Below are 15,099 nucleotides of genomic sequence, written 5' to 3' on the forward strand. Positions count from 1 at the left end.
ACTTACAACATTTTGTGTCCCTTCTGATACTGAGAACCCCAAAATGATAGAGTATGAGACAGACCTCTGGTCATGGCATGGCACATTGCCCAGACTCTCCATCCATCATGAGGTCCACCAGATTGTTGTCTAAAGACAGAGAGTTATTATAGGATTTTCTTAGAAGAAAAAGAGCTCTGTTCATCATTTTTACTGTGGTGCAAAAGGAAGTTTATATGAAAACATGCTGCTTCACTTCAAGATAAAATCAAGGACGTGCTGGTGGCACCACTGCTGGTGACAAGTGGGTGCTGCCTACAGGCTCTTCAGTTACAACTAGCCAGCTGCGTTTATCCTACACCAAGGGATGTGGGCAGCATGACACAGTCCTCAAGGCCAAGCCATACAGGTAGTACAGCATGGCACAGCACAAGCCTGCGCTGCTCAGGTCAACTGCTACATGGATCGCTATCTACTCCGTGTGCAATGGTTTGCCAGGTAGGACCCCCCCAAGGTTATTATTTATATGGTTATATGGAGCTGCCTGTGGTTTAATGGTGTTAGAACGTTGTGCCCATTTGATGAATTCATTATTTTGTCAGTTTTCCTTTTCACTATGTGTCTTTTCAAGCAGGTTGACTGACTCTCTTAGCATGATCAAGGTACCGAGGACAGCCTTTTTCAACAGCACATCCCACAAAAATCTCTAAAATCCTGTTAAGCCTTATCAGCAGAGTGGGCCAGGAGTCTCCAGGCGAAGCACCAGCAGTTATGATAAGGCCAAAACTCTGCTCATATGGCATCACATGAGTAAATGCACTGAAGGGTGTTAAGTCAAAGGCTTTCACTTTGTTGCTTTTCACAACTAGCATAATAAGTACGCTTCAGTGGGGTTTGTTATCTGTTTAATGTGGGATACACCAAGATGTCTTAGGTTATTGAGATGCTTTAAAAATTGATGTCTTTCCCTTATCTATCTGTTGCCCCATAAAACTTTGAAGTGGTTTCCTTTGAACGCTGATTCCTCAGGAGGTTTGCTGCTTGGATGGTTGTCTCCACATGCAGAAAATGCATTCCGACACAAGCTAAAAACCTCCAGGTGAGGGAGATTTTCCATAAATGCCTGCTCAGATATGAGTCCTGCCTGTTGTGGCTCAAGTCTAATACTTCTAGATTTCTAATTTCTTGTAATGCAAAACTACAAGTAAAATCCAATATACTGTTTGATAGACAGATTTAAATATTTGAAATCGCATAGATTGAATCCAGTGCCATTCAAAGCCTAACTAATGCAATTTGTAGACAAATACGATCAGGTAATTTCCCCAAAGCTTATTAACTGATGTGAGTTTAAACTGATCTGAGTTAATGGATGTGAGGCTTTTGAAACTCAGATCCAGTGCTTTGCAAGGTCAGGTATGCTGTGGTCTGAGAGCAGATAAAATAAACAGTCCATGTTTTTGTCTGAGGAAATGCATGAAAGCCTCAACTAGTCATCTTTTCACAAAGTCAAATGGATTTTTTTCCCCGACAAATTCTAACAGACTGGTCTTATCTTGTCCTAAAGGTGACATCTTGCAAATTAATTTCTGTGAGATTATTAACACTTTGAAAGATAATGAAGTTGGGTTGTTGCATAAAGTTGATCCCAGAATAAAAAAGGCTGACTTTTTTAGGGAAACAGAGTTTCTGAGTGATGTTCAGATAGGTCTTCAAAAACATAACATGGAAGATTTAATAATTTTGAAGATACTAGAGAAGAAAAAGACTGTGTGATGTTCAGATACTGACAGTATTTTTTTTTCCTCAAAATTTAAAGATAACTTCATCCAGAAAGGTCAAACTCTGCAAGAATTTTTCAAAAGCTATTTCATTCCTTAAATAATTAAATGTAAGGTGTAAAACAGTTCTCTGGGCCATGCTATGAAGCCAGATGGCAGGTACAACAGCTAGAGAAGGGCTAGTAAGAATTCAAGTGTTTAATTTGTTAAAGGTTTTGCAAAGCCAGCAAGTGTTTGGGTGGAAGTGTTACCCATGCAGCACTCACATACAAAATGAGCATTATAGACCTCAGATAATGCCTGCTTAGATCAAAAGCTTTCATATTATACAGTATATTTGAATCCCATCGATGAATGCTCTTTATATAGTTAAGCAAAGGTAAAGTTCTGCTCCTGAGGAGAGCAGATGGAGAGGTGCTTTGGTAATGCTGCTAAAGAAGAAAGAATGGTTGAATCAGTAAGACCTGCAAAAGCCCCATCTCCCGAATCAAATTTTTTTCCATGGGGATTGCTGTAGTAGCAGTTCTTGCTCATCTAGAGCTCCTGTAAATAGAATTCCCAGTGCAAACAGCACTGCTGACATTTAGTCCTGGTGTAGCAATGGGAGATGAAAAACCCATGGGCCCTTTGTGCAGATTTCTACTGAGATGTAATTTCCCTAGTTCTGTTAAGTTAAAAAAAAAAAAGGAATAGGTAAGGTATGACCTGCCACATTATGGTTAAGGTTATTCTTTAAGATTTGTGAACTTCTGAAAGATGTCAGTCATCAGAAACTGCTTTGATATTAATACAGGCAATTCAAAGTGACAGCATTATCATTTATTTCCATTTATTGTTACAACCTTCAAGACTGTGAAGGAACTGATGATTTCTGCTCCTCCAGTACATGGTAGTTTTCTGGGGTAATAGGAGATCTCTGGTCCAAGCAAAACAGATAGTACTGGATGCAGCCATTTTATTTCAAGGGAAAAACAGTCTGAACAGGTTTTCTCAAGAGAGAACAGCTGGATGAATAGCCCATTAATAGCAGCAGTAATATGATAATTCTGTCCTATAGTTTTAATAATCACATTCTAGATAATTTTTTAATTACAGAAAGCATGCATTTATAAAAAGGTCACAAGAAAAACTGTTAGCAACTTTATAATATCATGGATTCTAGTTGTTTACAGGTTCAATAAGTTTTTCCCTCCCAAGGTTAAAAAGATTGCATTAAAGGAATTAATATTATCTTGGGCTGTTTTCATGGGTAGTATTTAACATTGCTTATACAGACTGATTGGTCACATCGGCACATAGTCTGGCACAGCAGGAATAATTTGGAGAGCAGAACAGTAGGTGGTGAGGACCCACTGTCTAGATTGTATGCATTTTAGGGAGGTTTATTTTAGAGAGATGCTGTAGTCTAGTCCTTAGACTGAATACCTGTTAGCTGTGTTTCTGCAGAATGTCCTCCAGCTTTGTTTCAGCTGGGAGGAAACCAGAGGATGTGTTTCAAGACTGTTCCACATGGTGAACCAAAGCACAGCAAGGACAAACAAGTGGGAGAGTTGCTTCCAATTGCATTCACTCCATGTCTAAACAAGTACACTGCTGTAGGTAGAGCCTTTGACAAGACCATGGGCATATTTGTGGCTTCCTGCCCTAAAAATGTTTGGCTACATGTAGCATGTCTAATCTGAGGAATGACATCTATCTGCTGGACATAAATTCCTGAAGCAGAGGAGTAACGTGTGTGTCCTCTCCAGAGGAATACCTTCAGCTTTACTGTATTCCTTTGTTTTCAAGGACATGGTATAGCAGTTAGCTGCACTGGACATTAGCCAGAAATAGTTTGTTAGGACTCCTCCAAAGCCTGTTTAAAAATGTGCAAAACGCTCTGGAGCAATATGCATCAAGGGACTTCCACATCGCATTACCTATTCAGAGGAGAAAGAGGGAAATTGCTCTGTGATAGTTGTCCACACTATGGTTAGAAACCTCTGAAATACTGGGACACATTCTGAGTCCTTGTGTTTGCCCACACTGAAGTCAGAAGTTTTAGTGATGGTCTTAACTGAAATAGATAACACCCCATCTGCAGCAAAACCATCAAAAATCAAATAATTTAATCTTGTTAAAGATACAGAGAACTGAACTGAGTTTAGAGCTTTTTGGAACATAAACTGCAGCTCTTTCCATTAGCAGATAGGTGAACTGAGTAGAATTTAAAATAATATTAGTCTTTGTAAGCACAGCTAAAATATCTTCATGTAAAAAAATTATATGCTTACAAGTTTTTAGAATCATTATATACTTTTCAGTTACCTGTATTTTTTTTAATTTACTCTGAAAAGGGAGGTAGTTTAGTTTTAATAAGAGATGTATTTACTAAAGCAGCTTCCAAAGATCAAATTTTAAAGTGGTAATTACCAGAAAAGACACAGAAAGTAATTCTTCTAGGTGATTTTTAGAAGCATAGGAAAAGCATGGGAGCACATAAAATTCTAAATTCCTGAAATTTTTCAAATACTGATACTAATATGAATATAGATGAACGGCAGAGGGGGGAGAGAGAGAAACGAAGCCAAAGGAGCAATAAGCAACAGCTTTAATTAAAATGTTGTTCTAGATATTTACACAGCAAGAATGAACTAGTGGACAACTATAGTCCTCACTCCAAATCCTATGAGATCTAGCAAAAAGGTGCATTTAATGCGTCAAAAGAGACTAGTATAAATTTTTTGTTTACAGAACAGTGTGCAACATAGGTGACATATACGTATAAATCTCAGAAAACCAGAAGATCAACATTCAATCTACGTACAAAGCTGCCTAGTCAAGCCATCAAAAATCACACACAAACAATTCTTATTCTTTTCCCTTCCACCAAATTACCTGGGTGACTTCTTAACCTAGGCTTGCTTGGGACTCAGCAGCAGAAGTTGTTCTCAACTGTTAGCTCATTAAGGTGAAGGCTTTTCTAAATATATCCCTGGGGCTGATGCTGATGCTACTTACCCAGCAGTAAAATTCATGGTAGGTGTGGTTGCTGTCAGGCTCAGCAATGTCTTGAATTCCTGGCATCACTGAGCACGCTGTTGGAAAATGGACATAGATCCCTTGAGCCGCTGCTGCTGGTGGAGTCCTTCCCCAGGCAGTGTTTCAAAAGGAGGGGCAGAGAAAAAGGCAGCCTGCCCGCAGGCAATCCAGGGGCTTAAGAGAGGCAGCTGGCGCAGCTCCCCACTTGGGCCAGGCAGTGTCAGCAGCATCTGGCTGTGGTTTAGTGCCACCTGCCCAGGGTGACCCAGTGGCCACGCTGGCTCTGGTATTATCCTTTATTGACATTTCACAAGAAAAGACATGGCGGCTCTAAAATGGGAGACGTCCTGTCAGAGGTGAATATTCTGGTAAACTGCTCAGAAGATTCAGCATAAAGGCATTGCAAAGGCAGACAATTTTGTCACTCATTGCATGCTCCTACCCCTTAGTGTGGTTTTTTTTTTTGCTGTGTTGGGTGCCCATAGCATAAAAAGGCTGCATAAGCTTACAGAGTGCAAGTCACTGTGGTTATTGGTAGATAATCACAGACATAAGACTGTTGCATATGTGCATGACTTTACTGGCTTGCTCCTAAAGCAGAGGAATCTTAGAGGCTATTTAAAGGAACACACTTTGGGCCAAATCCTTAAAAGTGCTGAGGTGTGTAAGTTTACATTTCAGAGGGAGCAGCATACTGAACAAAATCCAAGAACTAGTTCTTGGGCACTTAAACTGCAGCTGTGTTTTAAGCACCAAATGCAGAAGAGAGATCCAAAATAATCTCTTCCCACTCCCAAATGCATCTCCGGCATCTCAGATGTTGAATGAAAGAAACCTTGTGCACCAAGGCTCATCGCCTCAGCTGGACAGATCATCTCTGTGCTAGAGACCTCTCTAAGGCTGTCGAAGAGTCAGAATTTCAGCAGCGTCATGTTCTGGTCTCCTTGCTTTTACTCACTTAGTGCATTTTGACTGTACTTTAGGAGAGTAGCAAAGCGGTAGCATTTTCATTTTATTTCCAGCAGCAGCATCCTTCCCATCTGACAGCTGCAGACATAGCTACAGGAGGAAGTGGTGTTCTGTGTAAATACCTCCCAGGGTGGTTTGTAAGCAGCAGTTGGCGACTCCAAAATCTCCATGGATGGTGAAGAGTGCACAGCGCTGTTCTTTGTGGGATGGTACACTGTTCTTTTTCCTAACAGAAGGAAAACAGATGCCTTAAAAATGCATTAACACAAATGAAACTATTCAAATTTTCATGTAGAAGGGCAGGCTTAACTATCTGAGCAGCTGTTTTTTCGCCAAAAAGGCATTCTGGCTGACCCAAGTTTGTTACTTGGTTTAGCGAAGATAGAAAAAGATTCACGTCCCCTTATTTCTGTCCAGGCACAGCATCTGAAGTGAGTAACAGAGCCGATAGGATAGTCAAGTTACGGTGACCAGGATTCAGTTCTCTCCTCTGCATAAGGGTACATCAACACACAGCTATCGGAAGCAAAGGGTGCAGGATATTCTAAATTGTCCCTGAATAGCTGCTTTTGCTCCCCTTTGCACTAAGTAATCTAATATGACATGTTTACTAATATGACATATTTAGGGTCTGGAGAGGAGGTCTTATGAGGAGAGGTTGAGGGAACTGGGGTTGTTTAGTCCGGAGAAGACAAGGCTGAGGAGAGACCTTATCGCTCTCTACAGCTACCTGAAAGGAGGTTACAGCGAGGTGGGTGTTGGTCTCCTCCCAAGTTACTAGTGATAGGACAAGAGGAAACAGCCTCAAGCTGCATCAGGGGAGGTTTAGATTGGATGTTAGGAAAAATCTCTTCACTGAAAGGGTGATCAGGCACTGGAACAGGCTGCCCAGAGAGGTGGTGGAGTCACCATCCCTGGAGGTGTTTAAAAGACATGTAGACATGGCACTTCAGGGCATGGATTAGGAGACATGGTAGTGTTGGGTTGACGGTTGGACATGATGAACCTAGAGGTCTTTTCCAACCTTAATGATTCTATGGTTCTATTCTATACTGGAACAGTAATAACAGTTTGGGGCTGTTTACAGGCTGGAGAGATGGGCTGAGGGGAACCTGATGAAATTCAACAAGAGCAAGTGCAAGATCCTGCACCTGGGGAGGAACAACCCCATGCACCAGTACAGGCTGGGGGCTGACCTGCTGGAAAGCGGCTCCACTGAGAAGGACCTGGGAGTGCTGGTGGACAGCTGGCTGACTCTGAGCCAGCAATGTGCCCTTGGGGCCAAGAAGGCCAACGGTATCCTGGGGTGCATTAAAAGGAGTGTGACCAGCAGGTCGAGAGGTTATCTTCCCCCCCTACTCTGCCCTGGTGAGGCTGCATCTGGAGTACTGCATCCAGTTTGGGGCCCTCCAGTTTAAGAAGGATGTGGAACTGCTTGAGCAAGTCCAGCGGAGAGCTACCAAGATGATCAGGGGGCTGGAGCATCTCCCTTATAAGGAAAGGCTGAGAGACCTGGTTTTGTTCAGCCTGGAGAAGAGAAGGCTGAGGGGGGATTTCATCAATACTTATAAATATCTAAAGGATGGGTGTCAGGATGATGGGACTAGACTCTTTTCAATGGTGCCCAAAGACAGGACAAGGGGCGATGGGCACAAGCTGGAACACAGGAAGTTCCACCTGAATATGAGGAAAAACTTCTTTCCTGTGAGGGTGCCAGAGCAGCGGCACAGGCTGCCCAGGGAGGCTGTGGAGTCTCCTTCCCTGGAGACATTCAAAATCTGCCTGGACACATTCCTGTGCCCCCTGCTCTGGGTGTGCCTGCTCAAGCAGGGGGGTTGGACAAGATGATCTCCAGAGGTCCCTTCCAACTCCTATCATTCTGTGATTCTGTACAGACTTTTTCAAGGTGAAAAATTAGTATGTTTAATTTCAATATTGTCACAACAAAATGTTTTCATTCATTTCAGTTTTATCTTCAACATCTTCTAACTTACTGAACAAGGTTCACACACCTGATGTGCAGACAGGTGTTCTGAATATTTAACAAAATACTCAGCTGCTATAGTAACCAGGCTTACTCCTGTACCTTTTCAGTTCAGACAACAATAGAGAAGTCACTCTTCTGATTATAAACTGAAGCAGACACTCAAAGCAGCTCTGCTGAATTTGCATTAATTTGATGGGACGAGTGTTAGCACTTACCTGCTTTCTGTGAGTACAGGACAGTATTTTCATACTATTAAAAAATATTCTGCATTGCTGATGTCATCACACAGGATTGAACACGAGCTACGGCTTGATGAAAATGGGCTAAATAATTGCTTTTCAGTGATTGCTCAGGGTGTGAAGGGAAGGTTTATGGCAACAGGAGTGTCTCAGCAGCAGTGCTCTAGAAAATGAAAAGGAATGTAGATTTTTATCTTGAGCTTATTTTTTGTATTTTTTTTCCTGCTTTGGGGTTGGGATCACAGATCCTGCTACGCCATTAAATAATATTTCTGAGCTTGTCTTCTATTTCCTGTACTGATAAGTACTCATCGTTTGCGTTGAGAATGGTACGTGCCAGGTTAAAGCAGGAAATGCCTGTGATTTCATGTGACCCATGAATCTGCAATTTATAGATGGTCCTGGGTTCCATGGACATGAGCCATGGGATGAAACTTGAAAAGATAGTCCAACCATCGCAGTCATCATATGCCCTTAACTTGAGCAGGTTTTAAATCCAGAAAAAACTGACAGCAGGTCTTAAATCCAGAAACCGTGGAGTATGCTCCACATTTCAATTAGAGGCAGTTTTCAAAAAGTATTTAGAGACTTAAATTTATCTGGGCTTATGGAAGCATTTGACAGCTGCCAGTGCAATTCACTCTGGAACATCCTGAAGGTCTATTGCGTGCCAACAAAAATCATGAACCTCATCAAAGTTTTATGCCAAGGTTCTGCTTGAACAGTTAAGGTAAATGGGAACTTGCACAAATAGGTTAATCAAACTTGCCTGTCAAACACAGACTCATTCATTCAAAATCCCTTTGTCAGACATTGACTTTATTGCAAAAGAAAAAAGGTTCAAATGATATGAAGGAGGCACGGCAAACCAGAAAAGCACTGTACCGGAATATTAAAATGGTACTGTCAGCTCAAGCCTTCTAAATTACAAGTACAGACAAAAGCCTTAGGGACTGTCTCTCCCCACGAAAACAAAGATACCAATCAGCCAAGGGGAAACATCCTCCAAAAATGGACCTACTGAGCAATTTTGCTGCTCCCAGTGTATTACAGTAGGAAGCAATGCCATGCAAGAGGTGAGTCAATGCTATCTCACAGGGGGATGCCAACTAAGGGTGGTCACCTGAAGAAAAGAATGTCATTAAGTACCAAAGCAGCGTCTCACCTTCGGCAGTGTAAACAAATTTTCATCACCAATAATCTGAACCCTATGCATCCCGGGTTGTCCCTACCTACAGCCAGGGGCAGACATGCTCCTTAGTGTATCATGTACCTTGCCCATTCAGGTCTGGGGACCTGCTGGAGGGCACCCATCCTCCCTGTTTTGGATTTCCTCACAGTGTGAACCCAGTGGTGTGCAGATGTTGTGTATACCCAAACCCTTTTTCCCCCTATGCAGTCAGTATATGGCCATAGAGCTTTCAGGAAGACCATGTTACAGACCAAAGAGTGGGTCTCAGAATAGGGACTGTCTACATGCCCTCTGTTCAACTGCACATGTTGAGAACACACCAAAGGCAGAAGCAAGTGTCTAAATGACCTTCAAAGCAAATGTTTCAGAAAAGGTCTGGAAATTAGACAGACTAGCTGTACAAAGAACATCAAGACTCAACAGAGATAGCAACAACTGATCTCCAAAGTTATTCAGAAAAGAAAAAGGAGGGAAGTGTACTATTACTGTATCACAGATGAAGCCAGAGCGGCTGCTAGAAAGGGAACTGACTGGACAAATAAACCCTTTACTAGACACTACATTGGTAAAATGCATGCAATTCCTCTTAATCCAAACAACTAGCCAGAAAATCAAGTTTTGTAGGTTACTCTAGATAATGGGAGAACCTGACATTTGAGTCAGGCATTTTCTTATTCTGAATTTTCTGCAAGATTTTATTAATAAGAGTGGACAAGGTATTGCTTTTTTGGCCACAACAAAGATGGTCCCAGCCACTGTAGATAATTCCCTTTCTTAGCACAAGTGTCCTCTTGGCCAGTACCTGTAAGGACTCTTGCTGGCTCCTTCCCCATCCCACAGTGCTGCCCTTGCTGCCTTGCAGGCTTTTCCTACGAGCTGTCTTACACTGCTCAGCTCTCCCTCTCCCCATCATGCACTCACGCATGGGGAGACACCTGCTTAGGACTATACTCAGCAAACCATGCATTTCCAAGTAATTTGAAATTCCTGAGCTGCCTTTGCCTTTCTTGTAGAAATCAGTGATGGTGGTTGGAGAGTACAATTTACATACTGACTTTCAGGGAAGAGTTTAAAGACTTCTTATAATCACTTTAGATAAATTGGTGAAGCCCAGCAGCTTCAACAAGGTATAAAACAGACTGAAGTAGCAGACACATATGACCTTGTCTGAGACATAAGGATATCTGATAGTGCAGCAATTCACTACTATTCAGCTATCTACACATGCAGATAGGTATTAAGTAGGATTTACACTGGCACCTACGTTTGTTTACAAAGCTGCCTTTCAGGACCTGATTCAAAGCCATTGCAGTAATGGAGAAATTGCCATTTACTTCATTAGGATTCAGTTTAGATTAATGTTGCACACTCCTTTGCTGCCCTTTGCAGTCTCTGTTCCTGTCACTTGAATTGTTCCCTCATGGCATTGCAAAAAAAAAGGATGGAAATGTTAGCAGCGATGCACGGGAAATTGGATACTGATCTTTCTGGTTTTGACAGTGTCTGTGCAATACAAAAAGTAAAATATTATTTTTAAACCTTAATAGAATATCTTTAAAAATCACTACATCTTTTAAAAAAAATCTAAATTAAAAGTGAAACATTCCAACTTTTTACTTGCAAAAATAGTGAAACCTCACTAATTGGAGTAGGCTGACTGAAAAATTATCCCATGTTCCTGCAGTAAACTTCATGTCCATGGAAACCATGTGCAAGAATTTGATTTCTATATCACTGTAGAATATATAAAATCTTCCTTCAGTAAATCTTTTCCAATATATCAAAATGTCTGACGACATGCAGTTAATGCCAAAATCTCCTCCTCTAGCTGTCCTAGGCACCAAACCAAATACATTAATTAAAATATGACAGTATCAAGCTACCTACAGAATAAATAACGGGGCAAGGTTTTTTTAAGAGTATGTGACTGGAGAGTGTCTGAACTGGGAAGTGAAAGAAAGATTAAGCGGAAGATGGAATAAAAACCTAAGAAACAGGAACCAGTTATTTAACAATTTTGTAGTAATGGAGAGCGGAGAGGGAAGATAAATTGAAAACAAGGGTAGTGGCGCATGATTGGTCTGCAGTGGTGAAGAGATAATTTTGAATTTAAAAAAGCTTAAACCTGTGATTGCTAAAGAGGACTCCTGCGTGCAGAACTGCTCTGCATCGGACCCAATGCCCGTCCCAAGCTCGTTGCTACAGGCTCTTACCCATCGGTTAATTAGCCTGAGTGAAGTGCTATTTCCAGCATTATCTCTACTTGCAGACAGCAGAGAGGAACTGGCTGCAGAAAGGCTGATCTCAGGAATGGAGAACTGGTGTTTGCAGGCATGTCCCAGCACAGTGTGGGGAAGGCAGAGGCTGGCCAAAAGTGGGGGAGGGATCTCACTACCGGATAGAAGTAAGACTGTCAGGAAGATAGGCTTGTTCTCTTTGGTCTCCCTCCTCAGTTTTAAATATATGGACACCAGATTTTTCTATAGCTGTGTGGGTGTTCTGGATGTGCACTATCCTTAGCTGGGCAGTCTCAGATGCACATATGAAGTGGTGCAGGGCAACCAGACAGATCTGTAACACATGTCTACAGCATGCATGCCACAACTGTGCAACAGCTCCAACATCACTGGGAAACATCGCATTTCCTGCAGAAAACTGAATAGCCGATCAGCCCATGAGCAGTAAGCTTGATCCACCCCAGAAGTATTAACTGGATGGCACAAGCACGGTGTGTGTTTGGGACACTCACCACAAGGCTCTGCATAGTTGGCATGGTTGAAGACTTACATCACAGATATTTGCCAACTGTAGGCTGTGACTAAGCTTAGCAGTTAGCCTTAGAAGCCCATGTAAGAGAGAAAGTGTACCACTGATGTAGGATTCATTTGGTAAAACACAGATGACCATATTTGACCTTTTCATGAATCGCTTTGCAACTGGTGGAGACAAAATGGCACCCCCAAAAGATAAGTCTTCTCCTTCTAACGTAGGTGCTGGAACAAGGGAAGGTGACTACAGTGGCCATGCTGCACACAGCAGCCCAACAGGCATGTGTCTGAAAATCGCAGCATAAAACGGCACCAAAATGGAAATTTATGACATTTCTGGGTTGGTTTGTTTTTTTTTTTTTTTAATAGCAGTCTATAGTATTGGGAGTAGCCAGTTAAAAATTTTTAATAACTCAGTCCTGGCCAGGGGCACCTCCGGCAGGTGCCACAGGGCTACGGCCACAGCACCCTTCATGTGTTTCTTCTGGGTGCAAACACTGCCTTTCTGGCACCCAGACAAGCTGTGCCCATCTGCTCACCATAGCCATAACCCGCTCCCAGACTCTTACCCCTGAGTAAAGGACATTTGGAGTACTGCGTCCAGTTTTGGGCCCTCCAGTTTAAGAAGGACGTGGAACTGCTTGAGCAAGTCCAGCAGAGAGCTACCAAGATGACCAGGGGACTGGACCATCTCCCTTATGAGGGAAGGCTGAGAGACCTGGTTTTGTTCAGCCTGGAGAAGAGAAGGCTGAGGGGGGATTTCATCAATACCTATAAATATCTAAAGGGTGGGTGTCAGGATGATGGGACTAGACTCTTTTCAATGGTGCCCAAAGACAGGACAAGGGGCGATGGGCGCAAGCTGGAACACTTAAATATGAGGAAAAACTTCTTTCCTGCGAGGGTGCCAGAGCAGTGGCACAGGAGGTTGTGGAGTCTCCTTCCCTGGAGACATTCAACACCCACCCGCCTGGATGCGTTCCTGTGCCCCCTGCTCTGGGTGTGCCTGCTCAAGCAGGGGGGTTGGACAAGATGATCTCCAGAGGTCCCTTCCAACCCCTACCATTCTGTGTGATTCTGTGATGCTGTGACCCACTTCCCCTTTCTTCCTGGCCAGATCAAAGCTCCGTGCTTTCCTGTTTGGTCACCACTACCTCTTGGGTGTCCTGCACAATGTGTGTGCTTGGTTGACTGAATGCATGCAGATGATACAATTGCTAGATAGGCATTTTGGTTTTCTGGAATGAACCAGTGTAATGAAAACAGTTCCCTTTTGACTTAAGGGAACATGTATAATTTCCAACAGGAATGTTGCCTTGTCTAAGGTTTGCACTTGGTTACAAATCAACTCTAGATACAGTGGACTGCAACTCTGTTAGTTAACAGAAATTTTAGCAACTTGTCTCAGAATCAGAGTGGGAAGCAGCTGTGTGTAATTGTATAGTAGTCTTTAACTGTTTAGCCATCTGTAATCAGTTCTGATCTTAATCAAGCAGCTTCATGGATTTAAAGTAGCTAAATTTTTTCCCAGGTGAGAGTGCGTACTTGGTTGTTATTGAGATACAGTTCACTTAAGCTCCTTGGCAGATTTTCAGATGCCTTCAGAGGGATATGTAAAAGTCCATCATATGAAAAATTAAAATATGACAGATATTTGAGGTGCTTAAACCATCCTGTATAATACATGTCTCCATTTCTGCATACAGTAACAAGATAGTTCTCCCTGAAGCCTAATTTTTTAAGGGAAGAACTTCTTAGTTCAGATGTTACTGACGGAGAAATCACATTTAAGTTAAATTTAAAATCTTTACTTCACGAATGTTTTAAATAAATAAAAGGTTCTGTTCCAAACATTTGTATTATTTGATATAGCTAAGGTCTGATACCTCAAGGCTATGTAATTTTTTAAATGCAAAATAACTGGTGAAATCCAATTTGCTGGAAGATACATAAATAGTATAGATTAAGAGAAAAGATTAATTCAGTGTCATTGAAAGCCTCACTAAGGACATTCGAAGACAAATTCAAACAATCTGTACCTTTAAGATCTTTAAACTGATTTGCACAAATGAAGAAAATATTTTTAGACCCAAATTAAAGACTTTGCAATATGATTTACAATGCTGATTTTGTGAATAGTGCATTTGCTCTTTTTCACTATCAGAACATGTTAGCGATGCATGTGACATAGTTTTCTACTTCCATCTATAAAGGTAATCTGTCAAGTTGCCTTTTTTCTTGTATATTTAAGAAAAATACAGTTTCCTTTGTCTGTGGGAACATTTTATATTCTTTCAGGGTTAGATCTGTGAGGTTATTAAATTCCTTGAAGACAGACATGTCAGCCTTTCTAGTAGAGTTTGGACCAAGATCAAGGACTTTTAGCTTTTTAAGGGTAGATAGAAGTTTATGTGTGCTTTGTTTTGCTCTTTAAAAGCACCCTTTAATGTATAATTACTTCAGTGATAACTTCCTCTAACAACAAGGATTTTAGAGATAAGTGGTGAGAAAGGTTTCAGTACCATCAGTAGGTCTGCTTCTGGTAATGGAAAGATAAATCCTGCTCCTCCAGAGCAATGAACCCTGTACAAGCTCTCTGGAGGTTATCACCTGCATGAAGAAATCAGATGCAAAAGCCATGCACTCACAGCTCTGGCAGTTTCTGAAAGCAGACGACAGATATTTTGGGAAGTCAGAATGTAAGTCTGCTTTGTTAAGGATGCATTTGAACATGAGGGTTTCCAGAGCAAGGTTCAAATGGAAGAGTATCGTCGAGGCACGGTGACTCAGGTCAAGGTGCTGTAGAGGTACAGGTAGGCAAGATGGCACCCAGGTCAGATTACAGAGGGACAGTGACAACACAGTCAGGTTGATGAGAGTGGGACAGCCCCAAATTCCATGGGACAGGATTTTCCATAGGGGTCACTAAAGCACCAATTCTAATCCCCACCTGTTTCCTTCAAGATTGTGGTGCTGTGAAAGTGTGGTAATGGAGAAGATGCTGCTAGACCTGACCCTTAACCGGGCAACAATAGGTGGAAGGCCTCTGGGTACTGCCTTCAGTAATCATTGCTGTTAAGGTGCAGTTCCTTTAACTTTTTTAAACTTGAGAAAATTGCATTTAACCTTTACAAAGGCTGGAGACCTCTCCTGGTTAGATTCT

The 15,099-nt window shown here is 41.9% G+C and overlaps 1 protein-coding gene across 1 annotated transcript in view; it reads right to left on the bottom strand.

Moving 5' to 3' along the window:
• Positions 1–2,593: 2,593 nt before the first annotated feature.
• Positions 2,594–15,099, bottom strand: part of TLR7 (toll like receptor 7) — a 36,333-nt gene continuing 23,827 nt past the window's right edge. The window contains exons 3-4 of the transcript XR_010376568.1: positions 7,953–8,139; positions 2,594–5,976 (exon numbers count right to left, since the gene is read on the bottom strand). The gene's annotated coding sequence lies outside the window, so the exon portion shown is untranslated. The remainder of the gene's footprint in view (positions 5,977–7,952; positions 8,140–15,099) is intronic.

Source organism: Phalacrocorax carbo, chromosome 1, assembly GCF_963921805.1.
Source record: "Phalacrocorax carbo chromosome 1, bPhaCar2.1, whole genome shotgun sequence".
NCBI classification, from domain to species: domain Eukaryota; kingdom Metazoa; phylum Chordata; class Aves; order Suliformes; family Phalacrocoracidae; genus Phalacrocorax; species Phalacrocorax carbo.